This window comes from Polyodon spathula, chromosome 32 (assembly GCF_017654505.1).
Source record: "Polyodon spathula isolate WHYD16114869_AA chromosome 32, ASM1765450v1, whole genome shotgun sequence".
In the NCBI taxonomy this organism is placed as follows: Eukaryota; Metazoa; Chordata; class Actinopteri; order Acipenseriformes; family Polyodontidae; genus Polyodon; species Polyodon spathula.
In genome coordinates this window covers 2079686-2085672 of record NC_054565.1, presented here as the reverse complement: position 1 = coordinate 2085672, position 5987 = coordinate 2079686, and positions in this window count along the sequence as shown.

Here is a 5987-nt window from a genome sequence, read left to right as displayed (position 1 = left end):
CTGCAGCTGTCTGGCGCAGAGTTGTGTAACTGAGTCGACCTGCTTCTTGGGCACAGTGTCTTCTGATTACAGATCTGTGGTTCAGGTGTTTGTTTGTCATGATGGAATTCTCTGCCTAAGGCATTCTGTTTCGTGAGGAAGCCGTGCATGAGCTGTAATAGTTTAAGCTGTTTATATAGATTGCATTGACTGATTGCCTGGCAGAGTGACACCCTACCTATCCTACCAGCAGTGTCTTGTAGAGGTGGGGCTAAATTGATTTTCTTTGAAGAAAGGAATGCAGGTTTGCATTAAGACTGGTCGTCTTCTTCTTCTGCAGGTAACACTGTGAATGACCTTGACCATGCAGTGCTTGCAGTTGGCTATGGCGTCCTGAAGGGGGAGCCCTATTGGCTGGTTAAAAACTCCTGGTCTACTTACTGGGGCAATGATGGCTATGTGCTGATGTCCATGAAGGATAACAACTGCGGCGTGGCGACTGACGCCACATACGTGACCCTGGAGTGAAACCACACGTGTGTAGAATCAACATGTTTAATTATGGAGAAACAAGTCAAATGAATCATGATGCTTAATACCTCCTTTTTAATGTATAATTCAGAAAGCTTAATTAAAAGGGACTCCCTGCTCCTCCACAATCCTCTTTTATAATAAACACTTTACAGAAAATGCTACTGACTTTTGAACGTCCCTGTAAAGTTTAAGAACGTGCCTGTGATCCTATGATGCTGGCCCTTTCTGCAGTGTTCTGACCTTGCTAATGGTTCACCGCGGGGCTGGGTCACAGTGACTCTGGGTTTGCAGTACGGGTCCCAGCAGTGTGAAGAGAGTCTGAATCTTTAATGCTAAAATGTCTGATGGCAGTCTCTGCCCCTAATAGCTTTGTAATGAGGTTTGTGTTCTGCAGAACTTAATAAAAAAATTAAATGTTTATTTAAAGGCTTTTGTAAATGGTGGGTTTTTTCCCTGCACAGTAAAAGGTAATGTTAACTGAATGGTACCATAAAGGCAGAATAATGTCATTAATAAATTATTTCCTCCATTTTTTTATCTATCATTTGTCACAGCAGTTTAGGACTGTCACACTGCTGGATTAAGCCAGAATACCAAACAGTAATTCTTAAATGAGCAGTCTCTGGATGTACAGGATATTTATTGGTGATCTCTTCAATCTATTCTCTTTCTGTTTGTCGACGTTGCAATAAAGAATCCAAATTGTTTTTGCTGTAAATGTTTCTCACGTTCCATTTACTTCCCAGCAAAATTGTACCCTTTTAAAATGTTGAACTTCCTGTAGACTCTTGTTTCTTTTGCAAGTGAGAAATGTAACAGTTTTTACTCTAAACAACGCACAGGGCAATCTGGAGGTACTCTACCAAACACTGAAAGCAATTCAACCAGCTGTGACTGCTGTTACTAACACAGCCGTGCCTGAGTGATATCAGAGTGGAAATGCATGCCATTGAAATCACTCCTGCATACAGGGGGGTGATCATTTTGAAACTGTACTCAGACTGTAAACTTTGAGCTGCTGAACAAAAATGAAATATTTATGCCCAGTAGTTTAAAGGTAATATATAATGCTATATCTATAATTTTTTTTTTAAATTTATTTTAAAACTTGTAGTTCTTGATGTCTTTTAATGCCATTAGACATCCTTAGTTCAGGCAGGTAATGTCATTTCTGATTGTTGATTTTATAAATCCTATCAAAGCACCTTGTTATGCGTGTACAAGAGGATGCCTGGCTTTGATTAGCACAGAATTACTCTGGACAGCATGGAGTTAGTGGGGTGTGATTCCCTGTCTGAGTGTAACTCGACACTCTTAACCTTGTGTGCCGCACATACCTTTAGAACGCAGTTTACAAACGAGAGGAGGCTGTTCAACCCGTCTTGCTCAATTTGATTGTTAGTAGGTTATTGATCCCAGAATCTCATCAAGCATCTTCTTGAAGGATCCCAGGGTGTCGGCTTCAACAACATTATTGGGGAGTTGGTTTCTGACTCTCACAATTCTCTGTAAAATAGCGACATCCTAGTTCAGTATTTGCAGTCCGAGCTGCTATAGGTCACGATGGGGGGCACCTCTGAGAGGGGCCCATGACGTGGCCACAACCGCATGAATACGCAGGTCAACCACCAGTCCAGCTAGCTGCAGTACATATATTGGTCAAAACGAGGCACCTCTGAAGAGGACCCATGACGTAGCCACACCTCTCGTGGAATGTGCTGGTGACCTCCCAGGTGGGGGTAGACCAGCATTAGTATACACAGTCAAAACCTTGTCCACAATCCAATGGGACAGTCGCTGCTTAGAGAGGGCTTGACCCAGGGTCTGTTCACCATGACAGACGAAGAGCTGGTCAGAGACTGACACTATTCACATAGCATATGAATACCTGAACCGGGCAGAGGGAATTTAACCTCCTATACAACTCCTTCGCAAAGGGAGGGGGGCTGGAAATCTTCTAGACCCCCCTGTTGATTCAAGTGAAACACTGTATTCACCTTAGGAAGGAAAGTGCGCAACGATACCGTTTCCAAACACGCTTACAGGAACTGTGCACGGACAGTGCCTGTAGCTCACTGACTCACTTGGCAGAGGTGATAGCTAACAGAAAGGCTGTCTTCATAGAGAGATATTTCAGCTCTATGGTATCTATGGGCTCAAACGGGGCCTTTGTGAGAGCCTCCAGTACCAATTCTAGACTCCATTCCGGGAGGACATCCTTTATAGGAGGTCGTAACTGCCGAGCACCCTTTTGATGGGAATGTGGCAAGCAGATATGGCTGCAGAGGGGGATTTACCTGCCTCTAGTAGATCTTGCAGAAACAGTAAAACAATTGCTATAGGGCAATATACAGGATCATGGCTTCTGGCCATGCACCAGTTTGGAAAAAATCTCCATTTATAGGCACGTAAAGCTCTTCTGGAAAAAACACTTGCGTGTAGGGCAGACAGAGGGTCCCATTCAGGGGACAGACCCACAGCTGGAGTCTGCCCAGTTCTGGGTGCTAGAGGGTGCCTTTCGCCTGGCTGAGGAGATCCATGCCCAGCGGGATCTCCCCAGGGCTAGGCCCTTCAGCAGCTGGCAGAGGTTCGAAAACCAGGTTCTCCTGGGCCATCTGGGGTCCACCAGGAGAACAGTCGCATCCTCTCTCCTGACCTCTCGAGGAAGGCAGGGAGCAGCGGTATAGACGGGAAAGTGTATAAAAGTGCTTTGGGCCGTTCGTATGCAAGGGCATCAACACACCTAGTAGACCTCCACAGCTGCGGAGGGAGGACCACAAGGGCAATGGGTCGTCTCTGCCATGGCAAAGAGGTCAACCTGAGCTTTCTGGAAGCGTTCCCAAATACGGTGCACCACCTGAGGGTGCAGTCACCATTCTGATGGGTGAGGACCCTCACTGGAGAGGAGGTCCGTCGCCCAGTTCATCACTTCGGGAGATGTACAGCCCAGAGGGACAAGAGGTGCCTCTGTGCCCAGATCAGCAGCCAAAAGGCTATGTGGTGTAACCCCTGGGACTGAAGCCCTCTGTGGTGGTTCACGTACGCAACCAGTGACACGTTGACACTGACGGCTCTCAGCTCTAGCATGTTTATGTGCAGGGATGTCCAGCGGCCCAACCAGGATCGCTTTTTTATTTCCAGTAATAAAAATCAGTGTCCAATTCCCTACATGCCTCTTTTGATGGTACATTCCAAAACTGCGTTTCCGTTATCAAATAAGATCCATTTTCACATAAAGCAAATATGTGTTTTTTTATTATTATTGAACTCAAAGAATGAATATCTTTATTAAAAAATTAAAACATTCATATAAGGCCATTTTCCTTTGATATCCTACTTTTTAATGTTTTTTTTTTTTTTTTTTTTTTTTTTACTTTTTAACATTATAGGCCTTTTCCAGTAAGAACATGTCCTTCGGAGTCACAGTTGTGAGATATGTGCATTTTGACTCCTTTAGTGCAAGCTTCACATGCCAAAATATAGTTGATCTAATTTTGTATGGGGTCGATTGTCAGAACAATTCAATGCTGTACAGCAACTTAGTTACAAGCAAACTCTCTAATCTTATACCATTATTTTCCAAAGTGATAATAAGGAGTGGCGTGGACATCACTGACAGAGATTATTTGTATGAGAGAGGGATAATAACCAGGTGATATTGTAGAGAGAATACGTGTTGAAATACCTAATAAAGGTAATTCATTAACATGGGTAATGGTTTTACTTTAATGAGCACTCTTAGTTACAACACATCTGCCAGCCGAGCTCAAGATCACAGAAAACAACACGCAGCACCGTTATCTCTTTAATGAATTTTATCAAAAAGGAAAATTATACGGAACAAAAACAGAAAAGAAAATGAGTATCAATACAGTCAATACAATCAAGTCAGTATAATAATCTCAGCAAGCATAGCATTAAGATAATATCTCAGCTTCAGTGTAAATATCAATTACATGTAAAAGCAAGCATTCCTCAATTGTCTAGAATTTGTCTTTGTATAAGAAGTGACCAGATTAAATAATATGAATCTGCAAGCAGGGTAACTGTGTGAATATGAGTCAGAAAATAAGTGGCTGTAGTAAGGTCTAGCAGATGCAGTAAGGCAGGGTCACAGTATCACAGGGTCTCAGTGTGATAGAATCCTGGCAGTTCAGTGGCTGAAGGGTCCAGTGTGAGGGGTCAGTGGCTGTAGTAATGTCTAGCAGATCTAGCAGATGCAGTAAGGCAGGGTGAAGGGTCCAGCAGTGTCACAGGGTCTCTCAGTGGCTCAGGGCGCACAGTTGGAAGGGCTGGGGGCTGGAGGTGATTCCAGGGGTGGGGGTGAGGTCCAGTTGCTCAGGGCTGACCTCCTGGGGCGGGCGGAAGTGAAACTTCTGCAGGAGCATGGTGAAGAAGAGGAAGAGCTCCATCTTGGCAAGGGTCTCTCCAAGACACACCCTCCGACCTGGGGGGGGGTTAGAGGATTACCGACTCAGGATTAGTAAAGCAGCAACATACTGATTTGTATCCTGAAATGGAAGTTTGAATGAAAACAGGTTATCGTCAATAATAAGCTTTCCGTATTGCATATATTGTATTGGCAGAATAATCTGCACCCGCATGTTTTCAGCTGAATCTAAAGGCTTCGTAGCGATTGTTACCTGTTCTATATTCCATTAGGAAACTGGTTGCTGGTTACACCTCTATTGATAGCAGTTCCCTTTGCTGTTAAAATGCCGGGGTGGAGGGGGGTTAGCCCCAGTCCTGTCTAACCTGGTCCCTTCTCTCTGACACACTGACCTGCTGAGAAGGGCATGAAGGCATCTCTCTTGACAAACTTGCCCTGCGCATCCAGGAAGTGGTTGGGGTTGAACTGGTGAGGGGTCTCCCACTGTGTCTTATCAGAGAGCACGGAGGAGAGCAGCGGGATCACCGGGGTACCCTTGGACACACACACACACACACACACACATAAAGGTAAAATAACACAGCTAACCTAATTTAAGGAGACATGTCTGTCAGCTATACAAATGAGGAAACATTAGCATCACTCCTACACTACTGTATTAAGTGGAATTATTTAGTAATAAAAGACAGACCATTTGTTAAAATAAGTGTCAATCTTGCTTTCGTCAAAATCTCATTCCAGAAGGAATACTGCTCTAGGAATGAACCCACTGTATTTATGAATTAGCCTTTTCAAAATGCAGAAAGCACTGCCTCCCATATCTATCTCATATATATCTAACCCTAACCCTCTCCTATCTATCTCCAATCTATCTATCCCTAATCCTAAGCCCCCTCTATCTACCTGCAATCTATCTAACCCTACCCCTGAAGATGGGGATGGCAGAAGGTTAGGGTTACAAAGAGGCTTGCTGGCTTGAGATGGGAATGGCAGAGGGTTAGGTTTAGCTCTAAAATAATTCACTGTGTTCAATATTTCATGATGGTCTTAGTGCAAGTCAGATAGCGAAATAAATAGGGAGCAT